Source organism: Catharus ustulatus, chromosome Z (assembly GCF_009819885.2).
Source record: "Catharus ustulatus isolate bCatUst1 chromosome Z, bCatUst1.pri.v2, whole genome shotgun sequence".
Lineage (NCBI taxonomy): Eukaryota > Metazoa > Chordata > Aves > Passeriformes > Turdidae > Catharus > Catharus ustulatus.
In genome coordinates, this window is record NC_046262.2 from 33579190 (window position 1) to 33601978 (window position 22789).

The 22789-nt window shown below is 39.5% G+C and overlaps 1 pseudogene; it reads left to right on the forward strand.

Moving 5' to 3' along the window:
• The first annotated feature begins 17655 nt into the window (after window positions 1-17655).
• Window positions 17656-21159, forward strand: LOC117011099 (annotated as a pseudogene).
• The last annotated feature ends 1630 nt before the right edge of the window (window positions 21160-22789 follow it).

Genomic DNA, 22789 nt, shown 5'->3' on the forward strand with positions numbered 1-22789 from the left:
ATTTATTGAATTAGCCTTAGAAACTTTGCATCTCTGCTAGCTTTAAGGTGTCACACTAATATTGTCTTAAATGTATCTTTTTTATTTTGGGGGGTTTAACAAATTCAATGACTTGCTTGTTTACTTTATTCTTAATGGAAATATAATAAAATCATGTCTTAATTCCTCCAAGTACACAAAACTATGAGACACATAGTTTGAGTATGTATATTAATAAATTTTAGAACCACAGCCGAAACTGTGACTGTAGACAGGTAAATGAAACCAACTTATCACCTTAAAGATGTGGCCTGCGTGACATTGGTAAAATAATGTTATTTTAATGTTACTTTAATATTTGGCTGCAGAAGTTTGAATGCTGAACTTGGTGAAGGAAGGTAAGATTAGTCTATATGTCCTCTATATCTTTACTTACAAGGCATCTGCTGGAGTCTCTAAAATGACATGTGATCTCTGGGAATCATAAGAATTAAATCAACCTCCTGAGGTTTTCTCATTCCCTTGAGTCAGAATGCTACATGTTATAGCCCTAAGCAAAACAAGTCTATTGTAGCGGTCTGTTTTTGTGTCTTGTCCCCTTTTCTGATAAAAAAAAAAAAGTTATGCCTAGAAGGTGTGATTTTTTTCAAGTGAAGGAGCTTAGGTAATTTAAATATATAAGCGTATATAAGTATATATTAAATAAAATATTTTAAAAATTAAATTACTGTAGAAGAGTTTTCAGTCACATTGTGATATCAGTTTAAACATTATTATTGAAAGTATTTTGAAAGTCATTTTTAGAGAGGTAATAAGGAAAAAATAACTATAGCTTCATTGAATGCTTATTTCAGCTGTTGAAATGGTGTATGGCATCATCTCTTTGTGTCATTTTGTCCATTCATTCTGTTTTGTTTTGTTTTGTTGAATATGAGGTATTTGAGGTTGTAATATTTCTCAGCCTTTTTGCAGCATTAGGATCTGGCCTAACCTAAGGCCAGCAGCAAATATTCCACCATGTATTAGAGCTCTTTAAGCTCAAGGTTCAGTTATGTGAAATTTAGCTCTTATTATTCACAGACAGCTACAACATCTTCATAATGCTTTTGCCTCTTTAGGAAACTAACCTTGTTTCCGAAAAATTTTCCGCTTCATTTTTGGTTTGATGTTTTGAGCCACGTCCATATACTTTTCTTATTTACAAAACAAGTGCATTTCTAGGAACACATTACTTGCATCTAAAGACATCTCTGTATTGAACTACATACACAATACTGCATATAAAATTGTTATGTACATTATACTCGTCTATGCATTTGTAGTTAGTTGACCTGGCCAGCAGCTGAACACCACATAGTTCTTTGTTGACTGCCTGCTCACTCCCTTCCTCCAGTAGGACTGAGGAAAGAATAGGAAGAGCAAAACTGGGAAACCTTGTGTGTTGGTAAGGTCAGTTTAATAAAGGAAAGAAAGGGGAATAAATCCCCAAGGAATGTAGATCAATGCCTAGCCAGTCTCTGAGCAGACAAATCAGATTTTTTTGTTCAGTGGTGTATGTGTGAAATGTCACTATGGTCAGTTGGGGCCAGCTGTCCCGGCTGCGTTCCCTCTCCACATTTTGTGCATCCCAAGCCCACTTGCCAAGGAGGTAGTATGGGAAACAGAAGACCCTGACACTGTGCCAGTGCTGGTATGTTATCAGCACTGGTTTAGTTACAAATCCCAAACACCACACCTTAGAAGCAGTTGGAAGACAATTAACTCCATCTCCATTTGTGCTGTAAGATAAGCCAGCAGGAAAGAAGACTGTCCTGGTTTAATAGAGACCTTAGTCTAGAATTTGTGGCAAAAAAAGAGTATGGCTTTCCTGGAAGGATGAACAGGTAATTTGGGGGAACTACAGAGGTGTTGTCAAGTATGTGGAGAGAAGATCAGAAGGGCCAAAACTAAACTGAACCTTAACTTGGCCACTGTGGTTAAAGACTAGGTAATCCTGAAGGTCTCTTCAAATTTTGATGATTCCGTGATCTCAGCCAGATGGAGCACACTGTTATTATTATTGTACATAATGCAGTAATACTTAATATTATCTGTTAATTACTCTCTATTATCTATAATAATTACTCATGAGCCATGGACTCTGCCATGAGATCTGCACCAGTGCAAGACTGAAATCTGTCCATATGTAGGTACAGTGCTAGGTAGCATCAGAATTTGCCTTGGAACCATTAAGTTTTATTACGCTACAACGATAGTAGTATGTAACTTAACATGGTAACTACAGCAAAAAGGTTTGGCATTGCCTTGGTCATACAATATTACTTAGGGCCATTGATCAAATTGTGTTAATTCCAGGATCAAAGAGTGCTTTGGGATGTGAAGGCCTTATTAATAGTGTGCTGTCAGTGTCTTTGTGTCACCAAGGCTTCTTTGAGCGTCTAATTAAACATGACCTTTTAATTGAAAGAAGAGCTTTGTCTTCATACATCTCAAAACTGGCAAAAGATGCAAGTGCTAAGAAGTGATTTACATGCTGAGGCCAAATATTCTTGAGAATGAATATTTGAGGTATTGAAAATAAAGTAAGAAGGCTTGTAATGGAGATATTTCAGAATTACATGTAACCCAAAATTGGTAATGTATGCTATATAAAAGATATGGAGTTGGTTGATAATTCAACAACTGTTACTAATTAAAAAGGACTATGAACTGTGAGGTCATTTTGTTAGAATTTTAAGCTTCTTTTTTTCTAGTCAGATCAGTGGCAGTTGTACTGGTCTGACAAGTGGTGTAGATTTGTCTCAGGAATTAATCAAGAATTCCTATTCTAGTTGGCTAGTAGCAGCAAAGTGTGTCCCACAGGAATAGCTCTGATGGTAACATCTAAGTTAGGAAAATGGTTTTGCTAACAAAATATCTTCTAGATTTGACAGCAAAAGAAAAAAACAAAGAGAAAATCTCAAATCCTAGTGTTACTTGTGCTAATAAAGGCATTGTTATAAATCAGTATATTACGGAAGTCATATCCTACACTGATTTCATTTCAGGTAGCTTGCATCACATATGTATGTTTATTAGTTTAAAAATAGGAAATTTTGAAATACACAGAGGGAAATGTTTAAATTCAAAATCCTATACCTAGCTCCAGAATGTATTTGATCAAATTCTTTTCTTACAGAAAAATATTACGCTGGCTTCAATACACTCATCAGCAAAACCTGCATTGCCTAACTCTTGAGGTTTTTTTACTTTTGAGTTTGGAAATGGGTCTTTCAGTTTCTAAAACCTGTGTCACTTGAAACTGAACATTTCTGTGTTGGAGCATGAACTGACATATAAATTAAATCACTAATAAGTAAACAATTTAGCACATGAATACATTAGCATATGATGGATGAGAAAATATCAGAAGAAAAAGCAACGTAAAATCATAGGAAGACTATAATTTTTAAACACTTACTTAGGGATAAGATTTATGTCAAAGTATTATATCAATAACTTTAAGGAGGGAGGTTCAAAAATAGCTAGTCTCTCAGAGTCCAATTTGAAAGTCCATAAAGTAGCGTTATTTTTCACATATGGTTTGTGCTTCACATATGCTTTAGTGTATTTGAACCGCTCAAGGGACAGAGGAATTGAAGTGCAAGTCCTCCATATGTATGATCTGCTGTGATTATATATAAAGTGTACGCTTGCATATTAAAATCTATTAGTTAAAATTTTCTCTTTCTTTGATTTTTGTTTGAACTTGCTTTTTCTTTGCTCTTTTTTTTTCTTTTTTTTTTCTTTTTTTTTTTTTTTAATTTTTTATTCCTTTGTTTTTAAATTGATACTATAGATTCTTCAGTATCTTTCTGGTACCTTTATTTCTGGTACCTTCATTTCTGGAACTGGGGACTAAAAGCCGACCATACTGAAGCTGCAGTTTCTGTGTTCCACTGTTGCTATCAGTTTGTTCATTCATCATGAACTTCTTTTGGAGTTTGAATACATCGATAACATTTATGTAATAATGTCAAGTGACTATTGCCTGGCAATATTATTGTGTTTTCTAAGGCATTCTAGTGCATGTTTAACATTGTTTATTATCATGCTGGTTTTTTGGGGTTTTTTTGTCTGTTTTTGGTTATTTATCATTATTTGTAGCCTTTCCAAGTGGCTTTGCAAGTAGTTTTCTTGATATTAATTTACATTTCCTCTTTGCATCAGGTTACAAATGCGCATCATCTAGAGTGATCACTTATGCCTGAGAGAGAGCTCTTTTTAAAATCAGGGAAGCTGATCAATTTGATTGAAATGGTAGGGTTGAACTTAATTTCCCATTGTCAATTACACCTCCTGTACATTGCAAAAGCCAATTTACTGTCAGACCATTTCAAATGCTACAAAAACATGTGATTTAACTGTATTTTTTTCATATGTGTTCCTTTCTTTTTGGGGCTCCCTCTTCTCTTGTCTGTTTCCTTCTATGAGCTTCGTTCAAGTTCAAGTTGCCCTAGGTCCCTGCCCATTACATTTCAAGTTTCTTCATTCCTCTCAGCTCTGCACTTGCGGGTAGGTTTATGTCTGAAATAGTCTGTCAGAAATTCTATAGGTGGGGGGACCCACACTTGAATCAGAAAACATGACAAATTTCTCGTCCTCTTCCCAGATTTGTGGTACAGTATTTTTATTTTTTTATAATAAAATTTTGTTAAATACCGAAAAATATTAAGTTGGGAATTGGTAGGAAAAAAAACAACTTGGAATTGTATGAGTCTGCTGTTCCTTCATTGAAATATAATGGCAAATGCTCTCCAATGACTGTTTCAGATACACTAGACGTTGTAGAATACTTTACCCAAAATGCCAGTAAACAGACTTCATAATCCTGTTGTTAGTTTCTATGAGGTAAAGGCATTCTGTGGAAAAAGAGTTTTAAGGAGTTAATCAGATACTGTTGAGATGTATCTTAATAAGATGAGCTAGTAAGATGAGCTTCACTAGGATGATCCAAAAATAAGCCTTCTCTCATTTAAAACTCAGCCTAGATTGACAATCACAGTTCTGCTTGAGTCATAGAAGTTGAATATTCTAGTAGGATCTTCTGAAAATGTATTTCTACTCTTATTTATTAGTCAGCAATTTTTAAATAAAGTTGTCTTGTTCAGCTTTTGATGAAATCTTTGTCATAGTTACACAAACATTAAACCAAAATTACTTCAGTTATAAAACTGATGAATTACAGTGCTGTTTAGTGTTATTTCATTAAACCAAAGAACTTAAGAAATAGGAAAGGTAGGAACTCGGTAGCCAGAACAGTTTTTAGTTACTCTCTCTTGGTGGGAAACAAAATTTCAGGTTTTGAATAAAGAGGTAACTGGTGCTTCTGCATCCAGAGAATGTAAATAAGCTTTTTCTTTTTTTTTTTTTTTAAAAATCTCTTATTTGACCTCAATGAAGCCTGACACTTATGTTCTTATTTCAAGAACATTTCTGTTAGACTGGGTCAGGAAAGGATTTTGATCGATTCTGTAGGAGCTGCTTTGTCTTACTAATGATGGCATTATAAGTATAGTTACTTTGCTAAAGACCGAACAAAACAGTACGTACATTGAAGAAAATTCTTTTGCTTGCGGTATTAATTCATATTTTGTGTTCTAAGTAGCATGTTATTTAATATTCCAATGAACCAATAACACAGAATGAAGATAGTTCCCATCTAAAGGAGCTTAGTCTAAATGATACTGTTTTTTCCATTTTCTTATTTGCACAATAAAAAAGTAGAATATTTTTTGCTTATGTCTTCTAGACTCTAACTAGAGAGTTACACCACAGCATACAAGAGCCGAGAATAAAAATCAAGCTGACAAAAAAATAGGGAGAAATGTAAGCATCCAAAAAGGGTCTTTCCCAAGAGACTCTTCAGCTGGCAGCATATATCCTTAATGTTTCAACAACTGATCTTTACGAAGTACTACAAGAGGGAGAGGCTGAAGTAAGTTATTTCAGGACTTCAGTAAAAAAGACATAGATGAGAAGATGCTGACTATATCCCTCCTTAAGGAAAAGGATTTGCAGGTAAAGACTAAAATTTCATTGTGCAACATACAGCACAGAAATCAACAAGGATTTAATCTAAATGAAAAGGTCGGGTTAGAGATTCGTAAGGTGGTAAGACTTGCGGCATGCATAAATATACAGTAATTTCACGAATACAAGCCGCACCATTTTGACTAAAATTTTGCTCCCACACCGGAAATGCAGCTAACACTCAGGAGCGGCTAATATCTGAATAATTTTCTGACATTTCCAACCCCAGAAGTGGAAACCGAGGCACCGAGTCGAGCAACCTGCCAGTAAAAGCCAGCATTTCACGATTGTTACAAAGTGTTACTCTGTTGCGCTGTGGGTGGAGCTGGTTCCCTGCAGGCAGCACGGGGGGGGTGGGGGGAGAGGCGGGGAGCTCCCTCCTTCCCTGTTCTCCTGCAGCAAGGGGGAGAGACGGGGGGGCCCTGTGCTGCCATCCCCGTGGCCTGGGGGGAAGGTGGGGGGGCTCCGTGCTGCCATTCCCGCAGCCCGTGGGGTAAGCGGGAGGCTCCTGCCCCCGCCTGCCATGGCAGAAGCAGGCAGGCTCTGTCCCCGCCCGCCGCCGCGGGTGCCGGCGGGCTCCATCCCTGCCTGCCACCACGGGGCAGTGCCATGCCGGGGTGAGCAAGCCCAGTGGCAGCGGCAGCCGGCCCCAAGCGGCCCCAACGAGTGGCCCCACCGATCTGGGCCACCGGCCCCGTCAGCAGCCCTGAGCGGGCCGAGCCTGCACAGCCTCAGCCAAGCCAGTAAACCCCGCCATGCCGTGATTCTGTTACTATTTGGCAACTTTGTTGCATGCAGGTTCTCACTGCGAAAGACAGAGCGGCTTATACTCAGGTGCGGCTTATTTATGGACAAAGAATGAAATGTTTGCCAACACCCAGAGATCCGGCTTATAGTCCGTGCGGCTTGTATTCATGAAATTACTGTAAACATGCTGCTTTGAGCATGTGTATGTGGAGATATTATTCAGTGTTTTCCTTTCTTTGTGGGGCTGTTTGGTGGGATTATACATTTGAAATAGACTTCTGCATTAAAGAAAACAAAATTAGAATGTGTCTTGCTGTCCCAGATTGATTTTGTTGATACTTCCTTTCTGAATTGTGATACCTATTAAAGGTATTTCTGGTAGACAGATGGTTTCTGGGTGAATTCATTGCCTTTTAAAATTATTCTATCATACATTTTACTATGAAATATTTGATAGTTTCATCAAATCAGTCTATTAAATAGATGCAGTGATAGGATTTCTTACCCAGATTTATTTAGTCTTGATCAAATAATGTGTGAAAAAGCCTGTGTAGTTACTTTAGCAAGTGTCTAGAAGCTGGCCATTATTGGCCTGTGAGAGCACTCTGGTGATGAACTTAGATTTAGCCTCTTTGGAGCTTTATATTAAAGAGGTCACAAAAATGGAGTTTTCCAATTGGTTAAACAGTGCATGGTATATGTATGCACTGATAGGGATTACACTCATGAATACAAATAAAATGGGCTGATCCCTGCCCTGTTTACTAACATTTATACAACACTATAAAGTGATTCACTTTGACAGAGTTGTTCCATGCTTATCTTATTCTCAGAGTAATTTCTACATCCTGTATCTTTTTGTTATAGCCGCTGTGAATATATGTGTAAAACACATAAAAATATTTAACTATAAATATGAAAACAATTTATTAGACCAGAGATGAATTTATACTATACATGCACTACATATTCCATCTATCATTGCACAGACTCAGGCACCTTTACATCGAACTCATACAACTGAGACATAGATCACATATACATCAGTACATTACTATGAAAAGAACATGCTATGCACAGGCAAGGGTAGGTTTAAAAATTCAATAGAGCACTGATACTTGGTAAGTATGCTGTAGATAACTAATTTTGCAAATGTGATTCCAACTTCCACATCCTTATCTAATGTATACCCAGTTACATGTTTCCTTTATTGCTCTTGATATTTTTATATTTTTAGGAAACAGCCAAGATAAAAATGAAATTTGAAAAAGATAGAGTGGCAACAGCATATCCAGAAACAACTTGAAGCACAGGTGCTCAATTTATATCCTCCCACAATGAATTATAACTTTCTGCTGTGATTAACAAAGTGTTTTTAGGTTGTAATTAATACACTTTGTAATTATGGTGCTGTTGATGGTCTCAAACTATACTGTGATGAGCAACGTGAAATCCTTATTTTGTAGCATTTCCCTGTATTTCTCTTAAAATCAGAGACACTGTATAAAACTGAAGAGATGTTAATCAAGGATTTGTGATAGCTAACATAACAGCTAACTTCAACTACCTAACCAGCCTAACCAGTAAAACAATGCTGGAGGAAACCAGCAAAGATCTTGGTAAATGTGTTAATCGAATTATTGAAACACTGTATAATGCTTGCTAGAGTGAAAATTATCTGTTCTCTCACACCTCTTAGGAAAAAGGTACATTTTTTTATGTGCCTTTAAAGTTACTAGCTGTTATGGACACCTAAGGAGTTCATGGGTTTCTGTGACCTTTTACTGTGGACCTGTTTCCAGTCAATTCATGTTTTCCTCATAGCCAGACAGCTGTTTATTATCGTGTCTTCTCGCATTCTCTACAATATTTTCTACTGAGACCTCGAGCAGCTTGTTAGTGGGAAGTAAATATTGATTTGGCATCCTGTCAATGCAGAAAGAATGAAAAAATTTCCACCAGAGGCCCCTCAAACATTTTCCTATCGACATTTTCTGGGCAGAGAGGAAAGCTGCATAGAGGATGACAAGTCTGAGACTAGCAGAAATCCCTGAGGGGTCCATTGAGACTGCTGCTGTGACCTGTGTGATACTTTTTCTTCTCTTTCAAGTCCTTTTTTTTAATACACACAGAGTCTGCTGGGATGCTCCCCTCTTGTAAGTGATCAAGGGCAGTTTATTGGCAGGTGAGAGCCCAGCTTTTCTAGCCGTAGTCAGCTTTTGTTTGGACATCACTGACAACATACACTGACTCTTAAAACTTTTCTATTATATTTTTAGTTGTCTCTTTTATTTGAATGATGAGTAACTGATGTCTGGAAAGAAATAAAACTTGATTGGCACATCCAGTGTTCCTAATGCATATTCACTAGCATGGGTCTATTAGTGATGCAGTTAATATCAGTTAAGAATGTGAATGATTGAAAACATTTTGAAAGCCATTTTAAAGGAACATTCACATCAGATTTCTGTATTTTACCATCAACAACTTTTGTGTTGCGATTGTATCTTGTGACCAGATTTTTAAGAAATGACAGGTTTTCCCTCTTTCATTATCAAAACTTACTGCCTTGAAGACTGCTTAATTGCTGCAGCAGAGAAGACAGAAATATCAGTGTGCTTTTACTGGCTTTGTCAGGAAAACTGGCATTTTAATTAAACCTCATAATGCTACATGAAAGCATTAAAAGCACAATTATTTATACTCACTTAGTTACCTTAATTTTAATACATTTTAATTATATATAAAATTTTCAAGATTCTGTTCATATTATGGGCTCCAAAATATGGATCAGATTAATGGAATACAATGAAGACTTCTTGTTCTGTTTTTCGTTGTTATTTGGTTAATCACTAAAAAAACACTAAGCAGAATTTTCTTCATCTGCTACAGACAGACAGCAAAAAACAGGGGATGGAGAGTGAAGGAATTGTTGAATGAAACCAGGTATATTAAAACTGCAAATGTTATATAAGGATAGAAGAGCTTATTGTTCTTAGCCATGTACATTTGTGTACAAGTTAATAGTGATTTTCTGTGATTTTTGCTCCATCTGGTGGGGTTCCTCAGAAGAAACACTGAGGGCAGAAGTAATTTTTGGCAAGCAGACCATTTTTAGAATTGCAAGAGGATTACCATGGTTTTGGGGAGCAGCCAGGTCTGCTTTTCATTTCTGCCTGTGCTAAGGCACATAGATGGAAACAGTTAAGACTTCTTCATCTGTATTTGTGAGCAGCTCATGGAACAGCTCTGTGTCCTTTAAAGTGTTTTACTCCTATCTTGCAGAGTTTGGTGGTGGTTTCTTTTAGTAAGGCAATATTTCTGATCAGTAAACTAAAGCCCATGGTGAAATGTAAGTGCAGGATATGATCATAAAAGACTGCCTGCTAAGTGTTACCTGTTGGCAAACTGTGCTACCCATTTGCATCTTGAACAAAGATGCAGGATTGCCCTTTTCTGTTATTCTGAGTAAACGTTCAGTGGAAAACTGCACCAGATGACTTAATATTGCAGTTTGATATAGTGTCTTTTTGTGCCATTGAGCCAGGACTTTGGAACATAATTGCCCAGCAGTATTGATTTAATTGCCTAGGTTTATTTGTGGACTCCTAATTATTGACTGGAGGTAAATTTAATGGAGAAACCTTTATGAACACTGGGAAACTGCTGCTATTGCTGTTATACATAATGAACTGCATCATATCACTTTAGATCATTCTTCAAGCTAATTTTATTCTACTGTGACAGTACGATAACATTTAAAATGTCATAGACATTTTATTGTTATTACTGACATACGCCATTTTACTTCTGTACTAGAATTTTGGGGGGGACTGAGTTGTTTTTTACGGTCATTTTATAGATTCCCCTAAAGTGTAATGATAAAGGATACACAACTCTGTTTTCACTTCATCTATACCTTTATTTCCCATACTTTTATGACTTGGGAAAATCTCTTATCTGTCAGCTTTACAAGAATATTAATATTTTAGTGAAAAACACTCTTGCATTCCTGAAACTCACAGATACCAGTCAGAGTTTTGTGTCCTTATTTTATCAACCACTATCTCAACAAACTAGACCACTACTAAGAGACTTATGATTTGAAAGAGACATTTCTGAATAGCGATGTTATTATGTAAACAAGAATTACATAACAGGAAAGTACAGTAATATTATAAACTCAGCAGAGCTAGTAAAAATCACTTGTCTAAATCTATATCTTGAATGGCCAAGAAGTGGGTTTTCTTTTTTCTATTGTCTCTCTGTATTTGTACAGTAACACTCTAGATTGTTCTCACTGAAGAATAAAAGAATAAAAGTAAATCATCTCAATATCTGACTCTGGGACAAAAGGAAAAGGTTCTCTGGCCCGTGAAGAGCCTGTATGTGGAGAGTTTTCACATGAGTGCACGAGATACTTGCTACCTGCACATGTGTAGAGGCATCAGACTAATTACACTTTACTGTTTGGGCTTGGGAGAAGTCTCGCATGATAGATGTTTGAGTTTTTAGTGGTTTATATTATTTAGAGGGGAATAAGTATGATTATCTCAACACGTGTATTTACATCTTGCATGGCAAATTATGAAAGTTTATGCTTTATTAATTGAGCTTGGCTCTTTATAGTATCACTCTCTTCTTACAATCATAAAAACTCCCATAAAAACTCAAACGAAACAGCAATCTTTTCTAGGTTTTCCCCATTAGAAGAAACTTATGGCTAAGCCAAGAGGATAACTTGTTCTCATGTAACTTAAACATGATTTCTTACACTACCCTTGGCTTTCATTTGCTGTGACTTATTGTAGGAACACCATCTAGGAAAAATCTGTTAATAATTTTCTGTGTGGTGACTACAGCATGGTAGCCCAATTCAGATTACTGCCGGAAGTCTCCAAGAATTATTTTTTAATAAAATGCAAATCATCTGCTTAAGTTTTCCAAGCACTGGAGCAAATGACAGCATTGATTTAGCATGTCCCTGTGAGATCTGCAGCAGCACTTGCCTTTCCTCCCTCCTTGTGCACTCCTTGGAATACGACATCTTGCACTAACAAAGCTGCCTAATAAATTCTTCCCTCTCATGGCTTCATTATGGGTCTAAAAGACATATTCCAATAGTGAAAAACTCCAGAAAGGCTCCCTTTCTTCTACTCTGTGGGCACTCCTTGTGTAACACATCTCTAGAATATGGTTTAAACAGAATATTTATTAATCACCAATACGGATTTTCCTCAACCTCTTTTTAGGATTTGCACAGGCTTCTAAATGCGCATTTCTGTTGCTGTCATCTGGGAATGAACACTAATGGCCATAGTTATTTCCTTCCAAGTTCTTGGCTTGTAACTCACCTGCTTTGCTTTCATTAGTGTCTCTCCAGTCTGTGTGTCTTTGAACAGCTCACACCCAGAAAAGTGTATTCAACCATGTACAAACACCTGTGTACAATCACTACTGCTACCATCACCAGGTGTTTCAAGTACCTGCACCTTAAAAAGCAGCACCAGCACAGTCTGAACCACATTCTGGGCACCATTACCACTGATACCAGATCATGATTTTTTTCTCATTATGAGAACAAGTCCTGTGCACTGACAATGCACTGCGGTATAAATCTATGTTTTTTTCTCCTGCACACAAACTAAACTGCATTATATCATTAATCCTCAACTGAAATTTGCTTGGTCACTTGGATAAAAGGCAAACATATATTTATAAAATTATGTATATGCAGCCATCACGAAGCAGAATAAGAACAAAGAATAAGACAAAAAATTACAATAAAGTGAAGTATTTATCTATTTTAAAATTTTTTTTTACTTTTATTTTTTAGTGAAATTAGAATGTTCTAGTTATTGGTCTTAGTGCCTAGTTTTATTTCATTTTTTTTTTGTGGATCACTTAATTCAATCTAAGGCAGCTCTGCAGGTGTTTGAGTAGTTTTTTGTTGGCAAAGTGTATTATACTGATCATCCATATGGGAAGGTGTGAAATAGTTGTAACCAATAATTTGTATATTAAAAAGCCTAAATACTTTTATTTTTATGTTAAAACATATTAGAGAAATCGAAGTAATGCTACACTCTACAAATGGAGATGTGGTGTCTCATTAGAACAGAAACATTGCCTTGCATTCATTATACGACTTTTTACTGGCAGATTGGTGTGTATTTATTCACTTGTGCTGACAGAGACTCAGTCATGTGGTTTAAGGTCAATAAATATTACTACTTTGGTTTTTTACAGAAGAGATCTCCAAAATAAGCAAACTTAGGGTCAGAATAAATAGGTGAGAGAAGGAGAATTAACTGTCACTATTTCTGACTCTTTAGGATCACATTACCTTATATCTGTAATATACCTGTATGATGAGTTGTGTAACAAATATGACTTTCACTCATGTAGCTTCCTATTATCAAAGAAGAAATTTGTAAATCTGGGAAGTCAAATAAATGAAAAAATTTTGTTAATCCAGATGTAGTTGGCACATTCATATATTGTGAAATCATGTGGATGAACTAAATATTACTTCTGTTAAAGCCTACCATAATGTACTGATTTAGGATCACCACAATTAATGTTAAGTGGGCTGTGGCACAGATAATTGTAAAAATCTGAAAGAAATCATTCTGTATTAAAATATCTAATGATCAGTGGTAAAAACAAGCTTTCGCACCTTAGGCGTGCCCTTAGTGCTCACTGAACTTCCAAAGCTTTCCCCAAGCACATGGCAGGTTCTGAAGCTGGGATACATGCTTTAGAGATTACTTCAATGGTTGAGAAGTTCTGGGGAGAAATGTAAAGGGAAGTTTCACAGGATAGTTACAGAGCCATCATTAAAAGTAAGACTGACCAACTTCTATTAAGGATTAAGGCTGTAGAGATCATCCAGTTCTGGGTGTCTACAAGGAAAGAACACCAGAGGGAAACATACAGCACTTTCTCTGAAACCTACAGCACTTTCTCTGAAACCAAGTGTTGAAAGAATGACATAATGCTACACTTTCAAGTGCTCTTGATTTAAATGAATCACTTAAATAGCAATAGTTCTTGAAAGATCACTTTGCTGTGACATGGAAGCCACAGAGAGTAGTGAGCAGCAAGTAAAATGTAGTTAGAATGATGTGAGCCAGAGACATCAATAAGAAGCCATTCATCTCAGGCACAGCATTAAGGAGGTGAAATGTATCAGAAATTGATGTAGTCAAGCTAGGCAAGAAGCATTAGAGACTTTGAGGTAATGACACAGTGTTCTCATAAAAAACATACCTAGAAAAAGAGGGAGAGAAGTTGGTGTGAACAGGATGCTGGAGTCAGTGTTTTTAAAGCATAGTAGCAAGTGTCCCAGCATTTCAGCTAAGATTACATCTTATATTACACAGAATAGATTTATGCTCAGTGAATTTGAGCCCTCTATTCCCCAAAAAGTCATCACAATAGCACACAAGAGAAAGCTGACAGGTGTAGATGTCTTCTAGAAATTTCTTACCACACACATAAGTTATTTATGACAGGTGCAGACATGTCTGGCCAGCAAGTAGCAGCCCTTGAAAACCTCCTTTCCTGTAGAAAAAGGAAACAATACATATTGTTGTCCTTTTTCTGTAACTACAAAGTGACTGTTGAGCAGTACGTAGGAGTGCCATTGTAGCTCTCCACAAAACACGCCTTCTATTAAGATTTTCCTTTTTTAGCTTTTTCTGACTTGTTAGCAGTTTTAAGTATCAGTATATACATTCATGTCTGTATATCAGTTCAAATGTTACATTTTGCATTTGATGTGCTTTGGTATTTGATTTGATTTGATTTGATATCTGGGCCTTTTATTTATTTCCTTCATATTTTTTGTTTCATGTCTATCTAGGAAACAAGCACTACTCCATCTGGTGTAAGGACCATACAATTTTCTCTTTCAGATGGAATAGAGAAGTGAAAAAATGGAACTAAACAGTAATACTTGAAGTCTGGAACTAGACAGGAGTTCTAGATGGAAACGTGTTGCATTGAACTAAAGTTTCAAAAAGCAGAAAGTGATGATTGGCCACCAGCTTGTTCCACCAGCTTCTATATTTTACTTTATTTATTTATGGTGGCTTTGTAATCTAAAATTATCTCTCCTTCTGAATGAGTTGTTACTTTTGGCATGATACTGACTTCTCAGTCACCACTAGTCTCATCATGTGTTCAGTAAGCTGAGAGAGTTTTGTGAAGATGATAGAGATTTTTCAATGGCAAAGGAAAACTGTCCTGTTCTCCTCTGGCACAGCAGTGGCCACTCTGGATGGAGCTGCCATGACCACTGTTCTGTGCCACCTCTAAAAACACTTCCCAAAAAAACTTCTTTATGCATTAAAGTGATGTGTGGTTAGCCAGAAAGATCGTGCGGAAGACATCGGGATGTACGAGGAGTTAGGGCACACCCTCTCCGTGACGTTAGCCAATCACAGCTGTACCAACTGTACTTAAGCCGGCGTTTGCCGGGTAATAAATGCACTTCACCATCCACCCTATGGGTGTCCGTGTGTGATTTGGCCCGTCAGACATGTAAGGGTTGTCGACGTGTCCCGTCCTTAGGAACTGGGTCGCTACGCCTCCACCTGCGAGGCAACATAGTGGTGCCGAAACCCGGGATCGCCCCCCGGTGTACAGGTGAGGGAAGGTCGCCTCTCGACGTTCGGGTGAGGGAACGTCGTCTACTGCCCCACGGGCGTAGGCGGATAGCCCCCTGACGTGCGAGTGTGGGCGAATAGCCCCCTGCTACACGGGCGCGGGCGGTCGGGTGACGGGATTCACGCCGGTTCAGGAGGGACGGTCGGAGCGGCTGGACCGACTTCGACGGGGAGGACGCTCCCACAGCCGTCGAGATGGAGGCGCTCGGCGAGGTAATAGGGGAATTGCATAATCAGTGGGGGATAAATGTTAAAAGATTTGGAGTGCGCAGTCACAAGACTGGTAGATGTGAGTGCAATAGGTCGTCCTGTGGACGTGCCGCACTCGGGATGTCGAGAAGAATGCCTCAAAGCACTCGTTAAAGATGTAATAATCACGGGATCAAGTAAATGTTTAAAGAGTTGGGGGAAAGTCATGCGGGCTCTGGAAAGGGCTTTATGGGAACAAAAGATTTGGAAAGCAGCTCGCAGCTGTTTAAAGATCACACCTAAAGTGGGGGTGGCCGCCGCCATCCAGACTGCGTCTGGCGATCGCGCGGGGTCGAAAACTAACAACTGCTCACGGCCCCAGTCCCTTATCTCACCCCCTAATCCAGCTACTAATCGGTCGCCAGACTGCAGGAAAGTATTCGAGCCTCAGGGCATTCTTAAAGAGCTGAGCCCTGAAGAAGTTTTTAAAAAAAAAGCCACTGCCCCTTGCGTCACAAAATGGTGCTGGGGAAGAGGGAGAGGGGCGGGGCGAGAGGTCCGTTCCCGCCACAGGCATGCGCAATTGCGAACACCAGGGGGAGGGCGCGGCCTGCAAGAGGGAGGAGACCCTAAGATCCAACCGGGGAGCTCACCCCAAAACACTCCCCTGGGAGGAGGAGAACTCCTCCAAAGAAGGGCAGAGAAGGGGAGGGGGAAGAAGAAGGCGGAGTTCGGGCAAAAGCCAGCGGTGGCCAGAAGCTCCTTACCACTCCGCTTCCGCCGACTCGGATAGCGAGTTCGGGTGGGCCGGACAGACATTGCGGCACGAGCGGTGGAGAAGTCGAGGACACACAGGGCGATGCACATCCAGTGCAGAATCAGAATCCGATTCTGATAGAAATAATGCGCCAGCCTTTCCCATCGAACATACCGGCTCGTTCACACCGCGCGCAAACAAAAGGGACCCACCGGAACCAGGAAGTGAAAGTCCCGGAGATCCGAAGTTTCGTGTCAAAAGCCAAGGGTCCAATTTTAGAGGGCAGCAGCACAGAGGGACGTTTAAAACAGGAAAAGAACACAGGCTATCCTGCCGATGTTACGTGGCCAGGGGTGGCTCCAGCTCCATCTCACTCAGCGTCCACGGAGACAGGAGGGTTTCTCCCCGAGTCATCCCCTCGGGAAAGTTCGGCAACTGCCTTGCTCATCTCAGAACCGAACTTGTCGGAACATGTGTGTGTGTTTTGCAGACCTTGCCAGGTCGATATTCGCCTTGGTAACTCGTTCTCCAGCCTCATCAGTACAGCAAGGACATGTTAGCAGTTTTAAGCGTATGAGGAAGTTTACACCACAACATTTGCTAATGATGTTTGTGTACATTGCACTGGCATCGTATATTGCTAGCCATTTAGAGAACTTAAGGATGTTGCTTCCTTTAACATCGTAAATTTGAGGAACCAAAAATTGAGTGAATTAGTTTGGTGAAAAGCATTTTATTGTTAAATTGAAATTGTGTGATTTTCTAAAATACTTGTCCCTTGCCACTTTTCAAAATTTAGTAAAGGTTGGGTTTTAAAATGTAATAGGAAGAAACATTTTGCTTAGTCTAATATCTCAGCCCTGGCCAGGTTGGAATATTAGCTAAGCAAAGAACGTTTGCCATTGAAACCTTCTCAGTCTCTTTCAATTGTGGCCAGATTGGAATTGGCTGACAAGGGGAGAAAATTATAAAGTTCAGATATTTCCAAGTTAAAATCGAAAACAAGTAATTTGGACGGGTTGATCCGGCCTTGCAAGGGCTAGAACCTTTTCCTTTGAAGGGAACGCAGAGAATCTTGTCCGGAAAGGATTCTCCTGGGTTGTCATTTGAAAGGAAGGTTCTTCAGCAATATTAAACACTAAGATGAGATTGTAAAATATCGGGAATTGTGGTTTTCACCAAACTAAGGTAATTCAAAATACATGTTTTCCTCTGTTGTGGTTTCAAAAAAAAAAAAAAAAAAAAATAATAGAGAGGGAGTGAAAGATGCTGAAGCAATGAAGAGAACAAACCTCAGAGGAAGAGAGAGCAGAAAAGTTAGAGGAGACCCTGAGGATGGAGTAAGGATCTGAAGGACTGGTACATGCAGTTGCTGTTACTGTTGTGAAAGAGGAAAGGGTGGTGAGCAGCATTGAGGAGAGATCACCATCATGGATATCTGCTGCTCTGACAGAGTGCATTGAGCAGGCAAGAGAAGAAGAAGAGAAAGAAATTCAGAAAGCAGCTGAACTGGGTGTTACTGTGGAGGATGCAGTGGTAGCTGCTAAGACAGTGCCAGAGACCAGAAAGGATGTAAGTGATGACGCCACAACAAGTGAACTGGAGCTAACCTCTGAAGCAGTGACTGCTCTGGAGACAGCAGAAGCTTCCTGTGCTGAAGAAACAATGGAAGCATCCCTTGCTGAAGAGACAACTGAGATGGTTTCTGCTGTTTCACAGTTGTTAGAAACCCCAGATACCACAGAGGAAGCTACACCAGTTCAAGAAGTAGAGGCCACTGAACAGAATTTGAAAGAATTGGACAAACAGACACAAAAGGTTCTTCATGAAGTTGCTGAAAGAGTCAAGTCAGATGTAACACAGCTGGTTAGTGAAAGAGCTGTAGCAGAAACTGTAATTACAACAGCACAGGGACTTGAGTCAGAAGTGAAAGGTGGTGCTAAAGATGGGAGCATTGTAGACCAGGAAACTGTTCTGCTTGAACAGTCCTTGGAAAATGAACACAAAGAAGATGGCCCCTAGCAAAGTGCAGAGAGCATTCAGGGCCAAAACAGAGTTGAAGATACTGTTTTACCTACAGGATCAGAGAAAAGTGAAATACCTTCTGTGATGGAAAAAAAAAGCACGGAAAGACATCAAGGATATGTTGAAGATCATAAAGAAGTAAATGAAGTGCAGAGGAGAGCAGAGGAAACTTTATGACATGCCGAAGAGTTTAACAGCATCAAAGCCATCACTCCCAAGGAAGAGCTGTCTGCAAAGCAGAAGCCTTCAGAACAAGAGAAACTGCCTGTAACAGAGTTGACACTGAATGGGACAAGAGATGAATGTGCTCTAGAAGGAAAGCCTGCAGTTCAGGACAAGACAGAGGATGAAACCTCATCCTTGGGGCTAACAGCTGAAAAGCCTGTGCAGCTTGGAGGAGAGGGCAGAACGCTTACTTTGGGACCAGAGTACACAGAAGCAGTTGTCACTGTGGTCCCTGTTAAAACTGAAAAACAAGATGGAATTCCTGACTCAGAAGAGCAGGTTTGTGCTAAAGGCGGGCCTAGCAAGACACCTGTCCTGAGAGAGGAAGATGATGCTGTGCTCAACGGAATAAAAAGCACAGAAGTCACTGTTCCTGAGGTTCTACTGCAGAGCAAGGAAAAAACTTCTGCCATTCCTTCAAAAACAGATGACTCAGAAGCAGATGCTGAGCAGAGTGTGAGCAATGGGTCTGACAGAGACTTTGCAGCAAAACATTCTGTGGCCATCACAGAACCACAATGCAGAGACAAAACAACTGAAACTCCCTCCAAGAGTGACGAAGCAAAAGGTGGCAAAGTGGAAAGTGCTGTGCTCAAATCTGAAACGCAGCTGGAGAGCACTTCCATTGTTACCGAGGCTCCTATGGAGATTGAAGCACATGGGGCATCTAATTTAGCATCAACATGCCCAGAGATTGTTGAAAATGGAAGTGCTGTTATCACTGATATAAGTCCTAAGAAATGTGAAACACCCAGCAGCTTGGCTGGAGAAGAGACTTTGGGAAAAGGACAAGAACTCGTAGAAACCTTGAGCTGTCAAGGCTCTCAGAAAGAAGATAAGAAAAATGAGCAATTACTAGAAGGAGCCAAAGAAGCATTTGAATATGGAAAACAGGAAGCTGTGAGACATGATGAATGTTCAACTGCTGTCCAGCAAGAGGAAGGCTCTGACTCAGCCTTTGCACAGGCTGAAAGCTTAGGGGCTCTGAAAACACCTGTGGCTGTAGCAGCTGCAGCAGGTAGAGAGCATGTCGTGGCAGAAACTGCAACACACACAGACGTGACAGCCAAAACTGCACAGCCCTTGGCAACCACACCAGAGCAAATGGTTTCTCAAGAGGTCCCAGTTTCTAATATTGACTGTTCAGGCTGTGGGATTGCAGAGCTTGATAGTGTGGAGGCAACCAAGCCTGGAGTAACTTGTGCTTCTATGAATGGAGTATCAGAAGAGCAAGAGCAGCCCCAGAGCACGGAGCAAGCCGAACACAATGGTATTCCTTCCAGTCACAGTCTGTCTCCCAGCCACCCGGAATTTCAGAAGCATGTCGTTCAGTCTGTGATCATAGAGTCCCAGAGCACAGAAATTGTATTGAATGCCATCCAGTCAGCTGTTCACAAGCTTGCAGAAACAGAAGAGTTGGCTGCCCTTGAGTCAGGGCAGAGCATTAAGTCCACAGGAAAAAGCCCATCAGATACAATTGTACCTGAACTTCTGGGAAGTACTGGCAGGGACAGAGGGTTTTACCAGTTCCATTCCCCGAGCGACCAAGTGCGCGTACTAGCGACCGCACTGCCAACATTAAATCAGTTCCCCAGGGGGATGAGATAAATAGTCCTGCCCAGAGATGCTGAACCACCCGAGCACTAGAGAAAGGCCCACAAGTTATAGTTAAGAACAGACTAAGGGAGTGGGAACAAGGTAGGAAACTAGTGCTCACGGGGCAAGAGTACGTGGCAGTAAAAAAGGATGATGTTACCAAGTGGCACCCTTAAAAATCCATAAAGCCTATGCTGCCTAATAATACTGATGAAACTAACGAGATCTCTGAGTTTCTTTTGACAGGTTTGCCGCCATGATCCATCTCGTCAACCTCGTGTTTCATCTTCGTGCTTCGGTGTTCCGTCATTGCCAAACCCGCTTCATCGGCCAAGCAAAGAACTCAAAGACAAGTTCCAACAATTGCCAAACACTCCGACAGTGAAATCAGTTCAGTTCCCCTGTTTACCCAACAGCCCTAGTTTATCACCCATGTGTTCATCCTGGTGGGACCAGTTGAAGTTGTTGTTCCCGTGTTAATGTTCAATCCCCGTTTCATAAGTAAACTAGCCCAGTTCGTTAAATCCCGTTTGAATAAAATTGATGTTATGATTTTAGAGCAAAGACAGTTAACTTAAAACATTTCAGCCGTTTGTTTAACCTGTTAACCTGATGAGTTACATAACCGAGTTGTAGCCATGTTCAAACGTTTAAGATGTTCTGTGCAGTATTACTAACATGTTCCACGAGTTATTACTAACATCAGTTTAGTACAGTTACGAAGGCTTAACCGGTCATGGAGAGGGGGGAAATGTGGTTAGCCAGAAGGATCGTGCGGAAGACATCGGGATGTACGAGGAGTTAGGGCACACCCTCTCCGTGACGTTAGCCAATCACAGCTGTACCAACTGTACTTAAGCCGGCGTTTGCCGGGTAATAAATGCACTTCACCATCCACCCTATGGGTGTCCGTGTGTGATTTGGCCCGTCAGACATGTAAGGGTTGTCGACGTGTCCCGTCCTTAGGAACTGGGTCGCTATGCCTCCACCTGCGAGGCAACAGTGATGACACTGAAAATATATTAAATCTTCTTTGAAGACATCGGTTGTGTAAATGAACCTTTAATATCAGAGATGTTAAAAGAGCTTTTAATTTTTTTCTGTAGCTATGTCAATACTATTTTTTGGTATCATGTTTTAGAGAAGCAGACATTTGTGTGTCATATTCCAATTAATCCATTTGGAAGTTTGGGATTTTACTTTGCTTTGAGAATTTTTTTTTTTTGTTTTCTTTGTTTGTTTGGCTTGTTTTGGGGTTTTGTTGTTCATTTTGGGGTGTTTTTTGTTGTTGCTTTTTAATGATTTACAAGGTTTTGTGTGTGAATCTAAGACAATTTGCTACAGCATTGAGAATTATACTGGTAGTTCTGTCTCTTCCTCATGAGAGTAGTGAACTTACACTCATAGACTCCCATTTCTGCATGCCCTAGAGGTGACTGTAACCTTTTATTGATCAACTGATTGAAGATAAATGACAGAGATGCTGGTACTGCAGTTTACATCATTAACATGGTCAGTAAAGCATGAATTGTTCAATAAGGAGTTTATCTTTTTTCATTTTACACTGCTCTTTTATCATTTTTATGATAGAGAGCAAATTTTCAGACACTAACCAGGCAGATGAACTTTAAAGATCAGAAATGTGTATATGGTAGTTGTTAGAACTAAGTGAAATCTGATAGTTTAAAGATATTTAATAAATGTATTTCACATGAAGAAAATAAAGTTCAATGATCATTTTTCTTACTCTGTTTCTTTTTCAGTTTACTTTTGCCTCATACTTAATGGATACTGTACAGGAAAAATTAAATGAGAAGAAATTGTTAGAAGAATACAGTTCCCTCATGAAGCACACTGTATGATATTGCTAAGATTTATATTTGCAAAGTGACTAAAATCTGCACTATTTCCTCATGCCTTTCCTCTTCTTATAAAGAACCATCAATATGCATGTTCAATACATACACAGAAACCATGAACTAATTAATTGTTGAACAAGAGGAATTAATTAAATTCCTATTAGAAAGCAGTGTGGTATTTGATTCCTGAAGAGAAAAATTGCTGCAAATCAATGCAAAGCTCAAAATTGTTTTCCTTTAAATGCATTGGCAGTGAACACATGTGCAGGCTTTGTAGAGAGAGGATGTCTTTGTTATGACTAATACACATTTCTACAATTTTAAAAGATCAAAAAGCAGCCAAGTAACATCTGATTATACTAATCAGAACAGCAGAAATAGGATTTACAAAGTAACTGGGAATATCACTGGGATTTTGAATACAGTAATTTCACGAATACAAGCTGCAGCAATTTGACAAAAAATTTGGTGGAAACCCGGAAGTGCGGCTAATACTTGGGGGCGGCTAATATGTGAATAATTTTCTGACATTTACAACCCCAGACGTGCCAACCAGGGCGCCGAGCCAAGCACCTGCCAGTAAAAGCCGGTATTCCGCGATTGTTACAGTGTTACTGTGTTGCCCTGGCTCCCTGCAGGCAGCACGGGGGGCGGAGAGAGAGGTGGGA